The following is a 10,723-nucleotide window of genomic DNA, read 5'->3' on the forward strand; positions in this document are numbered from 1 at the left end:
GCAAAACAGTAAACAATAGAAAATAAAATTACGTAAAATAAATGGGGAAGAAAAATAAGAATTAAACAGTAGAAATAAAATAAAATGAAGTAAAAGTTCAGTAAAAAAAAAACCAGCAGAATAAAATAGAATAAAAGTTAAGTAAAGTTTAAAACATGCAGAGACTGTAAAAGTTGAGAAAGTTTAAAACATGTAAAGATAATATTAATCAGTTAGCAGAAAGCATCTGAAAACAGCTTGGTCTTTAGTCTAGATTTGAAGCTGCCAACAGCAGGAGCATTTTTGATGTCCTCTGGGAGTTGGTTCCATAGCTGTACTGCATAGTAGCTAAAAGCTGCTTCACCACACTTTGTTTTAACAACAGGTTTTACCAGTAAATTTTGCTGCTGCGATCTGGTAGATCTGATTGGGTCAGGCCGCTGCAACATAGAGAGGTAATTGGGCCCTGTACCATTTAGAGATTTGTACACCAGCAGCAATACTTTAAAGTCAATTCTATAGCTTACTGGAAGCCAGTGAAGGGACCTTAGAATTGGAGTAACGTGCTCTGTCCTTTTTGTTCATGTGAGAACCCTAGCCGCTGCATTTTGAATCACCTGAAGTCGTTTGATGGTCTTTTTTGGCAGGCCTGTGAAAAGGCCATTACAGTAATCAACCCTACTAGAGATGAAGGCATGTATAAGTTTTTCCAGATCATTTTTTGACACAAGTCCTCTTAGTTTGGAAATGTTTTTTAGGTGATAAAATGCCGTTTTAGTGATTGCTTTCATGTGACTGTCAAAGTTTAGCTCGCTGTCAATGAAAACACCAAGATTTTTAACCATATCTTTTGTTTTAATCCCCTTTGTGTCAAGAATAGTGGTAATCCTGAGTCTTTCATCTTTTTTCCCCAAATAGAATTACTTCTGTTTTATCTGTGTTCAGCTGAAGAAAATTTTGTGACATCCAGTTGTTGATTTGGTCGATACACTGGTAGAGACATTCAAGGGGGGCATAATCATTAGGTGATAGAGCAAAATAAATTTGGGTGTCATCTGCATAGCAGTGATACAAAATTGAGTTGTTCTTGATAATTTGTCCAAGTGGGAGCATATAAAGGTTGAATAGTAATGGTCCAAGGATCGACCCCTGGGGGACACCACAGGTCAAGGACATTGATGTTGAGGTACAATTTCCCATGGTAACAAAGAAGCTTCTATCTTTTAAGTATGATTTTAACCAATTGATAACTACCAGTCAACCCAACCCAGTGTTCAAGTCGATATAGCAGTATGTTGTGATCAACAATATCAAAAGCTGCACTGAGGTCCAGTAACACCAGGACCGATGTTTTGCCTGCATCAGTATTAAGACATATGTCATTTATAACTTTAATCAGCGCTGTTTCAGTGCTATGATTGGCACGAAATCCTGACTGAAAGTTATCAAAACAGCTGTTTGATATCAAGAAGGCAGTTACTTGATTGAAGACAATTTTTTCAAGGATTTTCCCAATGAATGGTAGATTTGATATTGGCCTGTAGTTGTTTAATACTGAAGCATCCAGATTATTATTTTTAAGTAGGGGCTTTACAATGGCTTTTTTCAGGGACACAGGAACAATGCCAGTCTCTAAGGATGTATTTATGATCTGAAGCACATCTGTAATTATGAGGTGAAGAACAGACTTAAAGTTGGTGGGCAGAAAGTCCAATTCAGATGTTGAGGAACTGAGATTTTGTACAGTTTTTTCAAGAGTCTCGTAATCAATTAAACAAAATTCTGACAGTGTGTTGAAGTTGTCTGTGTCACTGGTGATTGCAGCTTTTCAATTATTTGCAACTGAGATATATTATGAGCAATATTCTGCCGTATTTTATCAATTTTACCTTTGAAGAAGGATGCAAACTCATTGCATTTATTAACTGAGAGAAGTTCAGGTATTAATTGTGGTGGGGGATTAGTTAGCTTCTCTACTGTTGAAAATAGCACACAGGCATTGTTCATATTCCTGTTGATGTTGGAGAAGACTGTCTTGCTTTACGAATTTCATAATTATATTTACAAAGCATCTCTTTATGGATTTGATAATGGATGTGAAGTTTAGATTTCCGCCATTTTCTTTCAGTCTTTCTACATTCTCTCTTTAGCAATTTAACAGCTGGGTATTGCTTCCATGGTGCTTTCTGCTTGTCATTGACTTTTGATTTTGAATGGAGCAATATCATCCATAATTTGGGTCATATTTGAAATCAGTAAATCATCAGTGTCTGACATTTTAGTTGAGATCCGAGAGAGAGCTTGCTCAAAGAGAACACGTGTTGTCGTTTATGACTCTCCTACCCGTAGTCGTTGAGCTGTTCTGAATGTGAGGAGACATAGAAACATCAGAGAAAACACAGAAATGATCAGATAAGGCCAGGTCAACAACAGTAGTAGAAACAGTAAGACCCTTTGTGATGACGAGGTCAAGGGTATGACCACGAGAGTGGGTCGGCCCCTGTACATGTTGCACTAGGTTGAAGTTGTCAATAAGTGTAAGTAGTTCTCTGGCATAAGTGTTTTCAGGATTATCTACATGCAAGTTAAAATCCCCAGATATAATAAGACAGTCAAACTCTAAGCAAATGACTGACAACAGTTCACCAATCTCTTCCAGAAAAACTTTGGCTGAATGTCTCGGAGGCCTGTAAATAGTTAATAACGATATGTTAGGAGAGCATGTAACAAGTGCACATAAGTGTTCAAAGGATGTAAAATCACCAAGTGAGGATTGTTTACATTGAAAAGAGGCTTTGAATATATTTGCGATCCCTCCACCTTTCCCCTGTCAGGTAGCATTCATGAAATTAAAATTTGGGGGAGCTGCTTCAATAAGGGTGGTAGCACTATTTGCTTGATCCAGCCAAGTTTCAGTTAGAAGCAAAAAATCATGATTGTGTTTGCAGATAAGATCATTAATTAAAAATGGCCTGTTTGAAAGTGATCTAATGTTCAGAAGAGCTAGCTTTACAGAAAGTCTAGAAGTAATATCCACTTGGGCACTCTGATGTTGTTTTGAAACAGGAAGGAGACTAGACTGGTTTATCCCCTGGGTTAAATATGCTCTATGCTTCTATTTCTTATCAACACAGGAATAAGTGTCTCCCAGAACAGTGAATAAGAAATGGAGTCAGATTGAAACAAAGGAAGTCATCAATAGAAGTTGAAATGAAGTTGCAAAAATCTTTGCCGGTTAAAAGGAGAGTTAAATCTCCAAAGTGGTGGACTACGTGTATAGGTAGACAAATGAATATCTAAGCATAGCGGCGCATGGTCAGATATTAAAATTCCCAAATAGACAGAGGAAACAACATAAGGATCAAGAGTACCATCTATAAAGAAATGATCTATCCTTGAATAAGAATGATGCACCTGGGAGAAAAAAAGAAAAACTTTTAGAAGAAGGGTTACGAGATCTCCATGGGTCAACAAGCCCATTCTGGCTCATAAAGTCAGAAAATGTTTTAGACATAGCAGATTGAGTGAGATTATGAGGATTAGACCAGTCCAAAATGGGGTCAAAATCAACAGGTGTATATCTAAGAAGGGGAAGTTACTCAGTAATCTATTAACAAAATCAACATAAAAATTAGGAGTGTAAACATTTACCAACAAAACTTTTTTTTGCATTAGGGTACCAGCATCTATAAGGTATCTGCCATTCACATCAGCAGTAACATTAGTGAATGAAAACTGAGCTCTATTGCTAATTATAATGGCAACACCCCTTGCTTTTGAATTAAAATTAGAGTGGAAGACCTGACTTACCCAAGAGCAATGCAACCTATGATCTTTAATCCGAAGGTGAGTCTCCTGCAAAAATACTATATCGGAGTTTAACTGTTTCAAGTGTGTAAAAACCTTAGATCGCTTGACAGGATTACCCATGCCTCTGATATTCCAAGTAATAAATCTTAAAGGTGTGTATGGCAGCAGGGGTGTGGCCGAGCATCAGTTTGTGAATGGAGGGCAGAGTCGGGGAAGGTGAGTGGTCAAATCGCTACGCCTGTTGTCAGTGTGTGTTTGTGTGTCTCTTGCAGTGACGGCACACCATAAAAGGAGTGAGAGTAGTAGATGAAGGGAGAGTGGGACCAAAACACGACAGTGTGTGTGTCTGAGTATGTCCCAAACGCAAAGATTTGTGCTGAAAAGCCAAATAAACTGAACTTGATGCTAACAACAGCCTGCCATACTTCTGTGCTCCACCCACATCTGGGCAGTTTCTACAGTGGTGCCAAAACCCGGGAGTGCAGAAGGGAACAACCCCATGGAGTCCTCGCCCTTTAAAGATCTCATCCATGCCCTCGCCACGGCCCAGCAAACCCAGCATCAAGCGCTGATCACCCTCCGAAAGGAGCAGGAACAATGGTTCGAAGCCTTGATGCTATCCCAACAAGAAGACCGCCAGGCGTTCCGTCACCTACTCATGTCGGCGGGGTCCACGACCGCCACTGGAGTGGACCCTCCCCACCTCATCCTAACAAAGATGGGTACACGCGACGATCCAAAAGCCTTCCTTGTGCTCTTTGAGCAAGCAGTGGAGGCGTTGGGTTGGCCGGTTGAGTAGCACACCTCCTTCCCCTGCTGACCGGTGAGGCACAGCTTGCCACGCTGCAGCTCCTCGCCGACAGCCGGCTCATATATGCAGACCTCAGAAAAGCCATCCTCCATCGTGTCAGCCGCTCCCTGGAGCAACAGTGGCAGCATTTCCACTCGCTGCGCTTGGAGGAGGTCGACCTGCCATTTGCGTTTGGCCAACAACTCCAGGACACCTGCCCGCGGTGGCTGAGGGCAGACGACCACAACGCAGAGGGAATTATCAACCTGGTGACACTGGAACAGTTCATCGCGTGACTTCCAGAAGGAATGGCGGAGTGGGTCCAGTGTCATCACCCGGCGTCACTGGATCAAGCCATCGAGCTGGCAGAGGACCACAAGGCAGCGGTTCCAACGGCAGGAAGACATGCTTCTTCTCATCTTGCCTCTCTCTCTCTGCTTCCCGTCCTTACCCCGTTCCCCCACCATGTTGGCGGGAGCCGGCTCCCCCCCAGCCAGCCCGACACACCCGTGGTGTCCTCCCGTTTTCCCCCTTCTTTGTCTGTGTCTTCTCCCCCCCCCAGGTGAGTGATGTCTGTAACACCAGTGCAAAGGGAGAGCCTAGGCTGGTGCGCTGACACTGCGGGGAGCCGGGACATCTCTAAAAATCAGTGCTCCATGATGGAGGTGGGCACGGTGGTCCGGGTCCCCGACGTGCCAGAAACCGCCCTCGATCAGGCCAGAGCGTATCGTATACCAGTAAGTGTCCAAGGGGATACATACCAGGCCTTGGTGGATTCTGGCTGTAACCAGACCTTAATTCACCAAAGCCTGATGCAAGGTGAGGCATTGGGGAGAGCACGAGTAGTGAAGGTGTTGTGTGCGCACGGGGATGTTCACAACTACCCTTTAGGTGTCCGTCCACATTCTATTTTGGGGAGAAAAGTATAATCTAAAGGCGGCGGTTAACCCTCGTCTCACCCACTCACTGATTTTGGGGACTGATTGGCCAGGATTTAAGGAGCTAATGAAACACATAGTAAGAAGTGGGTCCTGCAGTAATACGTCTTGGGAAGACCCCGGACTAGCATTGGTGGGAAAAACTGTCACAGAGCCGTCTACATCAGCACCGTGTCAGGGTGATGCGCAGAGCGAGGAGCACCCCACCCCTCCTCCCTCTCTCGGGGATTCCTTTGAGGATTTCCTGCTGGAGCAGTCGCAAGATGAGACTCTGCAGCATGCATTTGACCAAGTGAGAGCAATCGATGGTCAAATTCTCCAGCCAAATGTGATGCCAGCCTTCCCCTACTTTTCTATTAAGGATAGGTTATACCGAGTGATGCAGGACACTCAAACGGGCGAAAGGATAACACAGTTATTAATCCCAAAGAGCCGCCGGGAACTTGTATTCCAGGCGGCTCACTTTAATCCCATGGCCGGACACTTAGGGCAGGACAAAACACTAGCCCGAATAATGGCCCGGTTCTATTGGCCAGGAATTTGCGGGGATGTCCTTCAGTGGTGTGCGGCATGCCGCAAATGCCAATTAGTTAATCCTGCGGCTGCTCCAAAAGTGCCTTTGCGCCCTTTCCCTTTGATCGAGACTCCTTTTGAAAGAATTGGGATGGATCTTGTCGGGCCATTAGATCGGTCAGCATAGGGATATCGCTTTATTTTAGTTCTGGTGGACTACGCAACGCGATATCTGGAAGCGGTGCCTCTCCACAATATCTCAGCACACAGTATTGCGGAAGCACTCTTCCGTATTATCTCCTGGGTCAGGATTCCGAAAGAAATCCTGACAGACCAAGGCACTACTTTCATGTCACGCACGCTGTGCGAATTATATGGGTTACTGGGAATTAAGCCTATCCGCACCAGTGTCCATCACCCACAAACTGATGGCTTAGTGGAATGTTTTAATCGAACACTCAAAAACATAATTCGGAAGTTCATAAGTGAGGACGCACGTAATTGGGATAAATGGCTTGAGCCCCTGTTATTTGCAGTACGAGAGGTCCCTCAAGCCTCCACAGGTTTTTCACTATTTGAATTATTATATGGGCGTAAGCCGCGTGGCATTTTGGACGTGCTACGTGAAAATTGGGAGGAGAACTCTTCACCTAGTAAGAATGAAATTCAATACATTCTTGACCTGCGCGCCAAACTCCACACACTCGCACTTAACCCAGGAGAATTTGCGGCAGGCGCAAGAACGTCAAATCCAACTGTTTGACAGGGACATGCGCCTTAGAGAGTTCACGCTGGGAGACAAAGTGCTCGTATTATTGCCCATGTCGAGCTCCAAATTGATCGCCAAGTGGCAAGGGCCCTTCAAGGTCATACGGCGAGTCGGGGACATTATGAGGTGAGGTGAACGGACAGGGGTGGGGCATTGCAAATTTACCACCTCAATCTGTTAAAACGCTGGAATGAGGAGGTCCCCGTGGCATTGGTGTCAGTAATCCCTGAGAAGGTGGAGCTGGGGCCAGAGTTACAAAAAAGAAAATTGACATTGCCAACCACTCCAGTCCCTTGTGGAGACCACTTCTCCCTGGCCCAACTCACAGAGGTAGCCCAGGTGCAGAAGGAATTTTCCAACGTTTTCACCCCTGCCCGGCCGCACCCACCTCATAGAACACCACATTGAGACGCCCCCAGGGGTGGTAGTGTGCAGCCGCCCTTACCGCCTGCCCGAACACACACAAAAAAAAGGTGGTCCGGGATGAACTCAAGGCCATGCTCGAAATGGGCATAATCGAGGAATCCCACAGTGACTGGAACAGCCCAGTGGTCCTGGCCCCCAAGACTGATGGGTCGGTCCAGTTCTGTGTGGACTATAGAAAGGTCAACGTGGTATCTAAATTTGACGCATACACAATGCCTTGGATTGACGAGCTGCTCGATCGATTAGGCACTGCTCATTTTTATTTGACACTGGAGTTAATGAAGGAATATTGGCAGATCCCCTTGACTCCTCTATCTCGAGAGAAAACGGCCTTTTCCACACCGTTTGGGTTACACCAATTTGTCACACTTCCTTTTGGGTTGTTTGGGGCTCCTGCGACGTTCCAGCGGCTCACGGACAGGATTCTCTGCCCCCATAGCCACGTACCTCAATATTATCATCTACAGCAATGATTGGCCGCGGCACCTCAAACACCTTAGGGCCATCCTAAAGTTGTTGAGGTGTGCGGGTCTTACAGCTAACCCCAAAAAAGTGTGCAATCGGGCAGGTGGAAGTACGGTATCTAGGTTTCCACTTGGGTCATGGACAGGTGCATCCCCAAATTAACAAAACTGCAGCGATTGCAGCTTGCCCAAGGCCCAAGACCAAAAAGGGGGCAAGATAGTTTCTGGGGCTGGCTACTATCATACATCACCAGCCCGCTGACTGATCTCACTAAAAAGGGAGCCACCAGATCCAGTCCAGTGGACGGAGCAATGCCAACAAGCTTTCTCTCAGGTAAAGGCTGCACTGTGTGGGGGATCACTTTTATACTCCCCTAACTTTTCTCTCCCCTTTATTTTACAGACGGACGCAGCAAACAGGGGACTGGGGGCCGTTCTGTCCCAGAAGGTGGAGGGGGAGGAACTTCTTGTGCTGTACATTAGCCGGAAGCTGTCAATGCGTGAAAGCAGGTACAACACGATAGAGAAAGAGTGCCTAGCCATCAAGTGGGCGGTCCTCACCCTCCAGTACTACTGACTGGAATGCCCTTTCACCCTCTGTTTGGACCACGTGCCCCTCCAGTGGCTCCACCGCATGAAGAATGCCAACGTGCGGACCACCCGTTGGTATCTCACCCTCCAGCTATTCAAATTCGAGGTGGTCCACAGGCACAGATGGTGGTGGCGGACTTCCTGTCCCGTCGAGGGGGGGGGGGGGGGGGGGTGTTAGTCCACTGCAGGGCGGACAGCTCCCTGGCCTGAGTCGGGCAGCAGGGGCGTGACCGAGCATCAGTTTATGAACCGAAGGCGGAGTCGGGGAAGGTGAGTGGTCAAATCGCTACACCTGTTGTCAATTAACGTTTGTGTGTCTTTTGCAGTGACGTCACTCCATAAAAGGAGTGAGAGAAGTAGAGGAAGGGAGAGTGGGACCAGAACACGACGGTGTGTCTGTCTGTGTATGTCCCAAAACACAAAGATCTGTGCTGAAAAGCCACATAAACTGAACTTGACGCTAACAACAACCTGACGTACTTCTGTGCTCCACCCACATCCGGCCAGTTTCTATAGTGTGCCTATTGTATTTATATTGCTGTTCACCATTTAGATAAAACAAGCAACAAAGAAACGAGTAGCCATTGAGAGCCCCCCCCCCAAAAAAAACAAACATATAAACACACCCAAAGTCTCCATATAACCAAAGAACAAAGGAAACAGCAGTGTTTCCAACAGTACCCAAAAGTCATCCACAGTAGCATGAAAACAACTCCAAGTGAGCAAAACCAACTCAAAAAAAGTTAAAAAGACAGTTTGTTTTATTTATTTATTTAATTAATTCCTGGGCTCACATTAATTGCCAAAATAATTGGTGATATTTTTAAATGGGCCCCGACTCATTACAAGTATGAATAGGTGGGTCTTAAAAGTAGAAAAGGTTGAGAATCCCTGACTTGGAGCATTTAATTGCAGAAAAAAGAAAAAGTCAAAATAAAAAAGATGAAATGTTTTCAGACCTTGAATAATGCATAGAAATCCATCATATTCAATTTTAAACAACACAGTACTAGTGTTTAAGCTAAGAGAGATGAGACTGAGATGGTATGGGCACATCCTGAGAAGAGATGCAGAGCATGTTGGAAGGATAATGTTGAGGATGAAGCTGCCAGGCACACAAAAACAAGGAAGGCCAAAGAGGAGATACATGGATGTGGTGAGAGAGAGGACATGAAAGTGGCAGGTGTGGTAGAGAAGGATGCGGAAGACAGGGAGCAATGGAGATGAAAGATCCGCTGTGGCGACCCCTAATAGGAAGCAGCCAAAAGAGGACGATGACGGTACTAGTGTTTGAACTTGGGACTGTTGCACCAAATATTGATTTCTGAATGCATCCTGACATTTAATCACAGCTTTCATGTGTCTTGGCATGCTCTCCACCAGCCTTTGTTACTCTTGGGTGACTTTATGCTATGCCTGGTGCAAAAATTCAAATCGGCTCAGCTTTGTTTGATGGTTTGTGACCATCCATCTTCCTCTTGATCACATTCTAGAGGTTTTCAGTGGGGTTCAGGTCTGGAAATTGGGCTGGCCATGACAGGGTCTTGATTTTCCTGCTGGAAAACCCAATCCTCAGATTTAGGGAACATGGTCAGAGCCGAAGGAAGCAAGTTTTCTTACAGGATAACCGTGCACATGGTTTGAGTCATGTGTCCTTCACAAACAAAAATCTGCCCCATTCCAGCCTTGCTGAAGCTCCCCCATTACTGATCCTCCACCAAATTTCACAAGTGCAAGACACTGTGGCTTGTAGGCCTCTCCAGGTCTCTGTCTAACCATCAGACAACCAGGTGATGGGAAAAGCTGAAACTTTAACTTATCAGTGAATATGACCTTACTCCAGTCCTTTACAGTCCAATCCTTCTGGTCTTTCACAAACGTCATTCTGGTACTACTTTGCTTCTCATTGATCCATCCATCCATTACCTGTAGCCGCTTATCCTGTTCTACAGGGTCACAGGAGCCTATCCCAGCTGACTATAGGTGAGAAGCAGGGTACACCTTGGACAAGTCGCCAGGTTATTGCAAGGCTGACACAGAGACAACCAACCATTCACACCCACAGTCAATTTAGAGCCACCGATTAACCTAACATGCATGTATTTGGACTGTGGGGGAAACCGGAGCATCCGGAGGAAACCCATGCAGACAGGGAGAACGTGCAAACTACACACAGAAAGGCCCCCGTCAGCCACTGGGCTCGAACCCAGTACCTTCTTGCTGTGAGGCGACAGTGCTATCCACTGTGTCAGCTTCTCGTTGATGAAGGGCTTTTTTTTCTAGCTTTGCATGACTTCAACCCCACCCAGAGGAGCCTGTTTCAAACAGGCCTTGCTGTGCACTTAACCCTAACCTGCCATTTTTGTAGGTCACTTAATATCCTATGGTTGTTGAGGGACATTCAAAGGCATTGATAACCATCCTGGTCAGTGGAAAGTCATTT

Source organism: Neoarius graeffei, chromosome 1, assembly GCF_027579695.1.
Source record: "Neoarius graeffei isolate fNeoGra1 chromosome 1, fNeoGra1.pri, whole genome shotgun sequence".
NCBI lineage: Eukaryota > Metazoa > Chordata > Actinopteri > Siluriformes > Ariidae > Neoarius > Neoarius graeffei.